The sequence below is a fragment of the Sinocyclocheilus rhinocerous genome, unplaced genomic scaffold (assembly GCF_001515625.1).
Source record: "Sinocyclocheilus rhinocerous isolate Xijiao unplaced genomic scaffold, SAMN03320098_v1.1 scaffold714, whole genome shotgun sequence".
NCBI lineage: Eukaryota > Metazoa > Chordata > Actinopteri > Cypriniformes > Cyprinidae > Sinocyclocheilus > Sinocyclocheilus rhinocerous.
In genome coordinates this window covers 1,556,226-1,569,040 of record NW_015646165.1, presented here as the reverse complement: position 1 = coordinate 1,569,040, position 12,815 = coordinate 1,556,226, and the positions used below count along the sequence as shown (strand labels likewise).

Sequence of the window (12,815 nt, the reverse complement as noted above, 5' to 3'; positions counted from 1 at the left end):
CATGCTGTATAATGGTTAAACTGATAAAAAAGATATATATTTTTGCTCAAAACTATAATCGCAATGATTGTTGTTATTTGAGAAATTTATTTTAACATTTCAAGGTATTCCCCTTCACCAATAAGCACAAATCATGTGGACTCATACACATGGTTTATTTTACCTCATCTAGTGTACTGATTTATTATAGGCTATTTATTATATAAATTAATATCAAAGACTTAGATATGCACTCTCTCTACTTTATGAAAACTGGTAAAAACAAACAAAAAATATTTTAACAGTGAAATTCCTAATGGTAATTCCAATAATTCCAAATCGCAATAATGTTTCTCTATTAAAACAACAGCGGTTGAGTAAGTGTATTTTTTCAGCAACCACAATCGCAAACACAATAGTCGAGATCCCGTGACAGAACATGAGACTGGTTGAATGACACTTTAATTTAAGCTGAACTTCTGAATTTAAACTGAATTCAGATCATCGTCGGCGCTTCCGTAATGTAGAGCGAGCACGTGTGCATGCTTGCCAGATTAAAAAAATTAAGTAAAACACTGGACAGAAAACGTATCCATTTAACACAGAAGCTCTGATTTGGGGATTTGAACTCTTGATATCTGGCAACCACATACATGAAAGCTCGCGTAGTAGAGGCATGAACAGCAGTCCGCAATAATATTTTGTCTCCTTTTTTCGACAAAAATAAAAATATATATTTTTTGATATAGTTTTTTATAATTTTCTTTAATTTGGTTTGCTGTTTTATGGTCAGTTAAATCTTCTGCTCTATTTTATTTTTTTATTTTATGCAATGCAGTGCACCAAAGTGAAAAACTTCCCAGAAAACTGTGTTGAATCTCTTTTCCTGCCATTCCAGTTCAAATTCTTCAGTGAGGCTGAGGCATTACCAAAAACTAAATCAGAATTTCATTGCAAATATTCTTATTTCACACACGTTGAATGTATGGTTTGCTGTGCTACATAATGTTCCACATAGGGGTCCCCCAAGGCTCCATTCTAGGCCCCCAGCCATTGTGGCAGTGATGCAGCTGAGGGTCAGCTCCAGGTTTCTGTGGAGACCTTGTGGTCGGGAGATCAGGCATACAGAGTACCTGTAATTACCTCATGATGGCTGTTACAGGTCACCGTCCTGCTGTTACCACTGCACATCATTCACCATATTTGTTTTGTCATGCCACACCTGTCCTTGTTACGGAGAATAATCCGGCTAAATAAATCACATTATCCTACTGCCTTGTGCCATGCGGCTCTGAAGCGTGGATCCGGGAGCCTGGGTAATAAGTTTCAATTAGAGGATGGATGGAGGGGGGTTGGAGGGGGGTGTCTCACCAAGCCCAGCATTAGGGGCTTCTGCTCCCCTGTGCCGAGGGGTGATTTGTCTCCATTAAAATGCAAGGCGCCTGAGTTTGTGTTGGAACTGCAAGATTATAAGGAGCTACAGGGTTCAATGCCAAGACCTGTCCACTTACCAGAGATCCATTATATGGTCTACAGATATCAGAATGCAAAAAAAAATGTCCAGAGTATCTTTCTTTTCATACATTTCCTGGTCCTGCTCTCTGCTCTTCTGACTATCATGGCAAAAAGTCCAAAATGAAAATGTGGTTTGTTGTATTATAGTCAGTTAAATCTCCTTCTCCATCTCCTTCTCCGTCTCTATTTTGCTCATTTTACAGCTGTTTCCTGAGACCGGACCACGGCAAGGCGGAACCAGACTCACCATCACCGGAGAGAACCTGGGTCTGCAGTTTAGAGACATTATGACAGGCGTTCGGCTGGGAAAAGTGCCATGTGTTCCTATTGAAGAGGAATACATTAGTGCGGAAAGGTGGGTAAAACATACAGTATTTTGGCTTCAATTTGTCCTGTTTTAATACTGTGAATCTGCTTTGAAACAATCGCTACTGTATAAAGCACTATAAAAAAGTGACTTGACTTGATTAGTGCCATATTTAGTATTTGACAGAAATGAAAACGAGGCTGTGAGGAATAGAAATACAGTGTGTTCCGTGGATTCTACTATTGTCTAACCTGAATAAGGTCTATAATACTCTTACTTTTCACTGTATAATCTGTCAATCTCAACCCACAGAGTGCATTTTTAATACATTGTTAGCTCTGGTTACTGATTATTCTTTCAGCATAAGTGTCCAGTTGTTCCATTTACCATATTTTACCACATCTAAATTAAGAATCCTTGCTGTGCAGAAATCAGTGTATAAAATGCATAAAAATGTCTGTAGATTACGTCTGGGCCGGCTAATAAATCAGACACAGATTAATTATAGTAAAAATATTTACTTGCACTGTATCATATAAATCCATCCATTCACCTTCCTCCTTAGCAGTGCTGTTAATCACAAACCCTAAAGAGGATTCCAATGTTTTTTTCTCTTCCACAGGATTGTGTGTCTGCTGAATGATGCCACAGGATACCGCGTGCAGGAAGCCCAGGTGGAGGTGTGCGTGAGAGACTGCCTGGCTGACTACAGAGCCCTCTCACCCAGGGCTTTCACCTTTGTGGTGAGTGTCTAAGGATCTGGAGACACTTAATCCTACAGATACATTCAGATCTTCCTGTCTTTTAGATAATTTAAATGCAAACTGGATGCATATAATTCCAAATGTCTTTTAAATAATTTAAATGCAAAATGGATGCATATAATTCCAAATGTGCGTAAAAAAGTTGTTGATTTTTTTTCCTCTTTATATTACTTTTATTCAGCAAGGATGCATTAAATTGACAAAAGATTTCTATTTCAAATGAATGCTGTTCTTTTGATCAGCTTTGCCATTACAGAAATAAATTATATTTAAAAATATATTAAAATGAAAACTAAAAAGTTTTTTTTTTTAATATAAATTGTGATGATGGGTGAACAAAAGAGACTTATTTTAAAAACGTTTAAAAATCTTGCCAACCCCAAATTGAACGTATGTATCAGTATTGAATGAAGTTCTACTTGCATAGAGTGTGTTGTCTTATAGCTTTTACTAATAATGTATGAAATAAGATGACAATAACAAACAATGTGCTTCTTCAATATGTAATTTTCTTCCTTAGACGCCATACTTCACCCGTATCCAGCCCGCTCAGGGACCTCTTTCAGGAGGAACCAGAATCACCATTGAAGGAAACCATCTCAACGCTGGCAGCTCTGTGGTGGTCAACATTGGACTTCACTCTTGTCACTTTAAAAAGTGAGTAATGCTCTTCTTTATCTATTAGTTTGTGCCATTGTTTAGCCGTTTATATCTCGCAACTGCAAGATATAAACTCACAATTCCGAGAAGGAAACACTGAATTGTGAGATGTAAACTCATAATTTTGAGAAAAAAGTTGCAATTACCTTTTCAATTTTTTATTCCGTGGTGGGGAAAAAACAAACAAACTGAATTTCAAGATGTAAACTCAGAATTTAGAGAAGAAAAGTAAAAATTGCTAGATTTCAACTTGGAATTCTGAGGGGGGAAAAAATCTGAATTGTAAGATGTAAACTCTCAATTACAAGTTTGTAACTGTAAATTCTGAGCAAAAAGTCAGAATTGCAAGATGTAAACTCACAATTACTAGTTTATAACAATTACGAACAATTGAGAGACATAAGCTCACAATTCTTAGAAGAACAGTCATAATTGTGAAATATAAACTTGCAATTGCTAGAAAAAAAAAAGTCAGAATTGTGAGATAAGTCTCAATTACTTTTTTCACTTTTCTTTCTAACTTTGTGTTTCTGTCTGTCATATAGTTTCTGTTTGTTTGTTTGTTTGACTGTTTTATATGTTCTATAGGCTCTGTGCCAGTCGTTTTGATGGTTAGCCTGTTGGCTGTTTTGGTGTAGCATTTGCCAACATACAGTCTCTACTTTCTTGTTAATGTTGTCCTTTTCTCTCTCTCGCTCTGTCTGCCAAGTTGTCTCCCTCTGTCTTTATCTGTATCCTTCCAAAAAGCTGTCTTCCGGCTTCTCACCTTAGCACGTCCACCTGTCATTCCGTCAGTCAAAATGCCCAGGCCCGTTTTTTTTTAACCATCGGTGTGTATCTACAGCATAAAGAGACACTTTGAAGGCAAGAACATCAGCCACGTTATGGCACAGGCAGTCCCGGTCAATTGTGCGCTTCCGTTTGTGGACGGGGACAGTGAATGAGTGTTCCTGCCATCCACCTGTCTATCTGTAGCACCAGACCGCTCTGCATTGCAGCAGGGAATAAAAACATTGTCTCACTGCCAAGTCTCAGACATGAGAGAGGGAGAGAATGAGGATTACCGCGGTTCTCGCTGACTGAGACGTCAGCTACACCTGGTCTCAGAGCCAGGGTTCACTTCAGAGAGAAAGTGCACTTCCTGTTAACCCATTGTGCGAGGGTGTTAAAGGGATAGTTCACTCAAAAATGAATGTTCTCTCATCATTTATTCACCCTCACATCATTCCAAGCCTTTCTTCTGCGGAACATAAAAGGAGAAGTTTTGAAGAACGTTCACGCTGCTCGCTTCAATGCAATTAAAATGAATGGAGATTAGGGCCGTTCATTCCTCAAAAAGCCACAATTCAAGGGATTGTCTACCTAGAAATTTAAATTAAGTCATCGTTTACCCACCCACATGTCATTCTAAACCTATAGGACAATCTTTCTTCTATAAAACACAAAAGGAGAAGTTTTGAAGAATGTTCACACTGTTGGCTTCAACACAGCGAAAGTGAATAGAGACTAGGGGTTTTCATGCCCCAAAAATCCACAATTAATTAATTTTTCTTCTCTGAAGAACGTTGGGAAAACGGAGACGTTTCATCTTTTATGAAGTAAGAAAGTCATATAGTTTTGGAACGACATGAGGGTGAGAAAATTATGATCGATTTTTCATTTTTTTTTGTCCAGACTCTTCCCTTAAAGTATCATGAAAGTAGCACATACAACATATGCACTATGTTCTAAGTCTTTATAAGCCAAAACCCCCCCCCAATATATTAGGAACAGACTAAAATTTAATTAACTATTCACTGAAAGTCTTGTTTGATAGCTGTAGTCCCTGTTGCGCTTTCATTGCATGGAAAGGGCAGCTTGGACATTTTGTGAAACATCTGCTTTTATGTTCTTCAGAAGAAATACTGTCAAACAGGTTTCAAAAGCCATGAGATCTTCGTTTTCGGCCGAACCATCCCTTTCATATGCCCTGCTTCTTTTTCGTGTGTGTTTTGTGTCTTCCATTCATAATATCCAGCGAATTCATATTCAGATTTATTGTACATGTCTGTAATCCAAATTACATATTTAAAATGCAAAATCTCAAAAAAAAAAATCCCACAGCAATGATTGCATTTTGCACTTAATTCCGTTGAATGTCTGTATATTTTACCTTTGAGGAAATTTGTGGCTTATCCACTCCACAACTCTCTCTCTTTGCACTCTTCCATCATTTTTTGTTTTGTTTTTTTGTTTGTGACAACCACCTTGTCAAAATATGTGCAGTCTTCAGAGGATTTCTGGGGTGTGCATCTTGAAAAGCGTTCCCATGGCAACGTGCTAAGGGGATGTGCATGGAGATTACAGTACAGGAGGAGAGAGTGAAGCAGACTGAGAAAAACAGAGCCAAAGTGAAACCCATATGGTTGTTAACACAAATGATAGAGCTTCATCAAACATACTTAACTCTTACTGAGGACAGAATCTGTATCATGATGAAATATGAATGTGATGACATGCTTACACGGCACATGATCTGATGAGAATTACAGTAAACACTTCAGTTGCTCTTTCTCTGCGCTTCCTCCATGACTGTAGGCGGAGCTCTAAAGAGATCGTGTGCATGACCCCGGCCGGCGTGAACGCGGGAAGCACTCCGGTTATGGTGGACATAGACTCTGCTGAGCTGAGGAACCCCGAGGTGAAGTTTAACTACACAGAGGACCCCACCATCCTGAAGATAGACCCGGACTGGAGCATTGCTAGGTAGGCCACGCAACTGTTACATGGACCATCATTTGCAACATTGTGACTACAGAATAGAATGGAAACCTGACTAGAATGTTTTTTTATTTTATTATTTTTTTATTTTTTTGGAACCATGGCTTAGAGGTTTGTTTATGTGCACTAATACATTGAGCAGTAGGCAATCATGGAAGAAACTAAGTTAAGCACACATCAAATTTCTTTTAACTATATTGTAGATTTAATGCCTGTTTACACCAAAGATGATAACTGTAACAATAACTAAAATTTTAATAATCGTTCTAATTCTAGGAGAATAGGGATGTTCAGACCTCGACTATAAATATAATGGCACAGAGGAATGATATTTTTGTAATCACTTTCAAAACGGTTTGTGGTTTGTTTAAAATGTGGCTAAATGTGCTAGGTGTTTCACATGATCGACTTTAGTCGATTGCGGCCCAAAAATTGCTCACAGAAAAATATTATTTGTAGATAATTTGTACACTGGATCTAGACATGTCGATCCTCACCAGATTTAACATTTAAAAAATAGATGCACTTCACCTTGTTGTTTTTTCGTAGTGGTTAGCATATGTGCTCCAACACATAGTGTTGTGATGCTCATGTGGTAGTCATGGGTTCAAAACTGGCCCACTTTGTGTCAAAGTACCCTTGTCATAATTTTCTGTCATCTTTCTACTTTTCTATCTTAACCCTCTGGGGTCCGAAGGTGTTTTGGGGCTCTGGAAAAGTTTTGACATGCCCTGATATTTGTGCTTTTTTCAGTTGCTTACAAACATTTTAATGTCTAAAGTTTAATAACACTGTAATCAGCACAAACTGGGCTACAATAATATGTGAGCAGCATGTATGTACGTGATTGTGTTTTTGAGAAAACGTTTATGCGTGCTTAGTGAAAAACTACAATCTGTAAGTCACTGAAATAAGGCCATAAAACACATACAGAACATTTTGTTCACAAGACTTTTGAGAACTGGATCTTGAAGTCTAGAGTTTTTGCTTCAAAATGATGTGAAAATCATCTTACTCACTCATTTACAGAAAACAATATATTTATTTAAATTTTCTAAGACACTTTTTGTGTAGAAAAGGTATATGCGAGGGGGCGTGAATGACCATGCATAATGCTGTGATTCACGACTGAGAAGACAAAGGCCCACATAATGAGCTGCATAATGAGCCTTTCAGTCACAGTGTGTGTGACAGAGGGAATTGCTACAAGAAAGAATGTAAGGAAAAAAGAAATTTATATATTTTTGTTTGTAGTTTATTTAGAATACATATAACTATCACATAAAATAACTTGAGATTCACTTGCAGGTGCAGTTAAACAGTTTATTAGGAACAAAAAAAATAAAAAACAACACAAGAGTCAAGACGTCATGGGTGCAATATCCAAAATATCCAAAACAGCGGCAGGAAACTTGAACAACATTTTGAAGAGACTCATGGGAGTGTGTGCATCACATGGTCTTAGCTGTGGTCCAGGTTCCTGTGTGGGCAGGAATCTCAGAGTCTGTGAAACATGTCAACATCAGTCTCTGTTTTCCATGACCGAGTGGGCTGCTCTGCTTCGGCTCTCTTTGCAACAGGTTCTTTTGCAACAGGTTATTCTCACATCTAAAATAAAACAAAATCGAAACAAAGAACACAATTACCACACAGCAAACATAGTTTACCATACAGCAAATAGAAATGGTAAAAATGGCACAATTAAAAACGTGGCAAGTCCTTGGAATTTGGTACAACAAAGAAGTAATAAAAATCAATACGGAGCCATTTGTGTTACACTATCACTTGACACATGAGCAGAACTCATTAAGAGGTTGAAAAATGAGATTCGTTTAGGCATCGCTCCAGAGTCCCTTCACGCCTTCAGACGTCTGCACCTGCGAGCAGAGCTGCTGTCAGGTGATGATTTTGCAGCTTTCCAAGGAGCAGCAGCGATTTGCACTAAAGCATGTCTTGGTCTGTCAGTGTCGAGGGGTGAAATAAAAACACAGAATCCATAGAAACACCATCAGGTGTCAGATGGGGCAGGCAGGATGGAGCACTTATCACCTGCAACTTCACTGCTGCTGCGGGTTATAGAGCGAGCTCTTTAAAAGCCTGTAGATGAAAAGAAGCACTTAACACTCTCTCTCTCTCACTCCTTCTCTTTTTCTATCTCTCACTTTGTTATTTACCTTTGTGTGGTGTCAGCGGTATACTCTCGGAGAGCAAAAAAGTGAGAAATGTAAAGCTATAGAGCAAAGCTTTTGACTTTATGTACTTAGTGGCTATCTGTGTATAAGAATTTTTTTAAACAGTATTTGAATGATTGCTGATGTTTCAGCCTGCTTATTATGTTCCTAGTCTCATGTAGCCAGACCTGTGACTAAACAGAATAAGGTCTGGTTCACATTACGGCTTAATATCAGCCAAATAATAATAATAATAATCCTGTCTTAGAAAGAAAGAGGCCGTTTAAACATCAGCTCCGCCCACAGTGATATATTTAATTTGGCACAAAATGGTATAATATATATGTATTGTGTTGTAAGACACGTGTGTATGTAGTACTGTGAAAAAATAAGAATTTTTTATACATATTTATATATTTTATTTTAATTATTGTATAATTCTGTTCTGTAATATTGTTTCTCGTCTATATATATATATATATATATATATATATATTGCATTACCCATCTTTACGTTGGCATAATATTTAAAAAAATATATTGAAAAAAATTTAACTACAATATATTACATCATTTTTTGGCTTAATTTTTCATATATTTACAGTACTGTGAAATATATAAAATATTAGTTGAGTTTGACTGAAGAAATTCCTGGCTTTCTTCTTCTAGTCACGAAAGAGTCAGGAGTCGGTTATGTCACGACACACGCATACTCACAACCGTGTGTCTGTGTCATTGTGTGTTTTGTTGCTGACCCAGGCCACTACAGTCAAGTGTGCGCACTCTCCGTTGAGCCCTGCTTTGAACGGGGCCATTATCCCCCAGGAGTGTGTACCATGGTACCTCTCCCCCCTTCATCTGCCTCTGAAAAACAAACGCACACACCCAGGGATCAAAGCAGTACCGGAAATGACTGCGCCTGTGCAGAAGTCGCCCCTAGCTTGAACAGACTTAACTGGAACCCAAAAGTTGTGGCCCTAGAGCCTGTTAGTGTGCGCCAAGTGAATCTATCGATTTGAGCTGAAAATGCCCTTCAGGACCACGGCACAGCAGGTGTCACAGAGGCAAACAAGCAGAGACATCAGCGGCGGTACGGTGTGAGACTCAAACTCACAGACCGCCTGTGTCAACAAGCTTGTGAACACAAGACGTCGGTGTAGGGAAATAGGGAACCCGAGGCAAATTAGTATCTTAAAAACGATTTTGTGTTCGATCAGCCAAAAAAACAGAAGCCGAAGGTACATATAGCATCATCAAAAAAAGACGGATGCCAAGAGACCAAAAGTTAGGACAAACAAGAAACAAGTCAGGCCCAAAACTAGCTATGCTAGTACATTACAGACTCAAACATACACAGACAGACTCTTAATATACTATAATATCACTTAATATAACCTTTGCTGAGTAAGTTAGCTGAAATTAGTTAAACTGATGACTAATTTTAGCTAGCACATTTGGTTTAATGTCATTTGAAGGTAACACTATTGTCCTCTTGAGTACTGAGGTTGGTTGCTGCCACAATAGTACAATAAGAGGGCTGCACACTTGCAATACATCAAGTGTACAGTTGCATACTTTCAAGCACTGTGACTGGAATGAGATATCTTCTCAGATAGTGGTGGGCAGAGGATCGATTTGTAAGCAGGGTGTCCTTTCTCTTGTTCCCTGAAGCTTGTAGCTGAGTTAAGAGGGATTTTTCACTGAGACAGACAGAGACATAGAAAGGGGAGAGACTGAAAGAACTCCACACATATAGTGTGCTGTGGACGAGCAGGTCTCCAAACACCTGGTAAGACAAACCGAGCTGTATTTCCTATTGAAACGAACGAAGTTAAAGGGCTTGTCTCTTATTCTAAATAGCCAGTAGCATTTTGTTTACATCACAGCCCGGCAAAATTACACTTAAAATACCACAATTGATGGTTAAGGAAATAAATAAAATTAGCATTAGCAATTTGCTACTTGCTATTGCTAAAAAGAGGCACGTACATTTGAGGGAGGAACATTCTCAGCCTAGATGTAGATTTTTACCCAAATAAAATCTCTCATTTAAAAGTATTTTTGGTTAGAAATGAAAGAATTTTAAGTGTACTAGCGTATAGTTAGCCTTGAAGCTAACAGAAGCTGACTAAAAGCTATAAAACTCTTTTTGATTTGATGGGCTCTCCAAATATCACCTAATATCAGCCTCTGTTACGACTTATGAAACGGGTGCCACATATGTAGAGGTAGAATGTCTTTAAACGCCCCGGCTCTTCACGAAAATCCTTTTTGTGTCTCATCACCAAAAGTGATTATGGAATATATTACCTCTGCTCTGTTTCGCCTCCCTTTGGGAGGAAAAGCTTGATAGACTGATATTTCTTCATATTTCAAGGCCAAGTGTTGAGCTAGATTGTATGATTGGGTTGTTGTGTGAGATCTGTACCCATCATGTTGCGATGATGACTTCCTGTTTCTCTTCCCAGCGGTGGGACTCTGCTGACGATCAGTGGCACCAACCTGGCCACCATTAAAGAACCCAAGATCCGTGCCAAGTACGGCTCTGCAGAGTCCTTCCATGTAAGTATTCCGTTTCCTTGTCCTTTCCTGATTTCTCCACTTTCCACATCTCTAGGCTCTTCCGTACTTTTTACTAATGTCCATTTCACAAAAGCTTCCACATGTTGCCCTGCCGCTGTGTTGCTTAAAGGACTCTGTAACAGCGACACAATCCTAACCAGCATTTTTATCTCGAGAAAGGTCACTGAAGTATCTCTGTCGCTCTTTGTTATTTTCTTTTTATACATTTCTTTTCCTCACAGTCTCAGTGTTTATCAAAATCTTATTAAAATGTTTTAATGTAACATTAGAATTATCTGACGTGCCTTCTGCTGTCACAATACATAATTTGTGTCCCTTTTAATTGTAATTAGGGTCAATCAATTAAATATTGTAATCAAATTATTTACACAAAATATGTAATGCAAATAATGTTATGTATTTAAATGATCACATTTATTTATTTAGTTATTTACCCTGAAAATGACCAAAGATAGAGATCATTTAAATACATTACATTACTTTGCAGATAAATAAGACATTCAAAAAAAAGTGGTTCTAAAAATGAACAACAACAACACAATATTATTATTATTATTAATAGTAATAAATGTTTATTATTTAAGTAGTCAGTCAAATATTAGAATTAAATTAATCGCACATTTTATGTAATGCAAATAATGCAATGCATTTAAATTATATAATTTATTGATGTATTTAGGAAATAAATGTATTTATATATTTATTTTTATAATTTTCTTTTTGTTGTTGTTTATTTGTCAATGTATATTGTTTTCATATAATATTGATTATTTCTTGTATACTTGTAAAATTTAATGTATACTTAATTTTTATAATTAAATGAACACATTTAATTGACACTCGACATAATAAATGTTGTTTTAAAAAAGATTTATTCAGTTTTGTCTCCCTGTTTTCCTATTCTACTCAGAACTGCACGGTTTTCAACAACTCTGTTATGGTCTGTCTGGCCCCGTCGCTGGCTGATTCGGATAGAGGCTTTCCTCGCTGAACCCTGAGGATGGGGGGAGGGGAGGGGTGTTGGTGCTTTGCTGTTATTCATCAACATTTCTCTTTCCTGTTCTTTCTGTCCATGTGGCCGCAGAGTATTCCGACCTTTATTTTCCTTCCTGTTTATCTCCATTGAGGAGATCAGTCGCAGGATATGTTCATATCTGTTCAAGCCTTTGGGGTTTTCTTTGCTTTTTTAAAATCAATATCTACATGACCTTTACGTGTCCAAGGTTGTGTGATGCTAATTTGAATTCAGACTAACAGACCATTACTATTATCTGGAAAACCCATTCCAGCACCTTAAAGGAATATTTTAGATATCTATAGACATTCTATAAACATATTTGCCCTGCCAACATTTTCAACACAAAAATATGATTATTTTTTTTTTATTTTATTGAAGGAGTAAAGCAACATACATTAAAACAATGAAAGTTACATTTTCCTTCCTTCTACTTTTACTATACTATAACAACTTAGTTTAGTTGCAACAAAATAGCGTAGTGTCTGGCAAAATGAAACAATCTTATTACATCTTTTCAAGGCATAGACCCATTGCATACCACTACATAGTGATGATAATAATAGTATTATTATTACAATAATATTATTACAGTATGAATATATAAGAGAAAAAGAGAGGGTGGAAAAACAACAACAATTTAGCCATTCTGTGAGAAAAAATATGATTATTTAAATGTATGATTTTATAGTTTTTTATTGTAAATTTATCATTTTCATGTGTAGCATATGTTTATTTTAAAATTATTTCAATTTAATTTTGTATATTTTATAGTGTGTATACAAATACAAATAGAATATAATAATATTCAAATATAATATATAATCAGTTTTATATTTTTACATTTGTGACCCTGCCTGTGAAAACCCAGCTAAAGTATTTTTTTTTTGTGATTTACTGTTTTCTACATAAAATCATCTTTCATAAAGATGTAGAACATTCTGTGAAAATATAACCTTTATATCTTTAATATTGACTGAGTAAGGCCATGTCAAAGATTGAAATCATGAATGAATGGTTGAAATCAAACTTTGATGCTTGTTATCTCATAATTAGATTTT

General features: G+C 36.8%; 1 pseudogene; it reads left to right on the top strand.

Moving 5' to 3' along the window:
• Nucleotides 1-12,815, top strand: part of LOC107707032 (plexin-A1-like) — a 239,176-nt pseudogene that overhangs the window by 189,007 nt on the left and 37,354 nt on the right.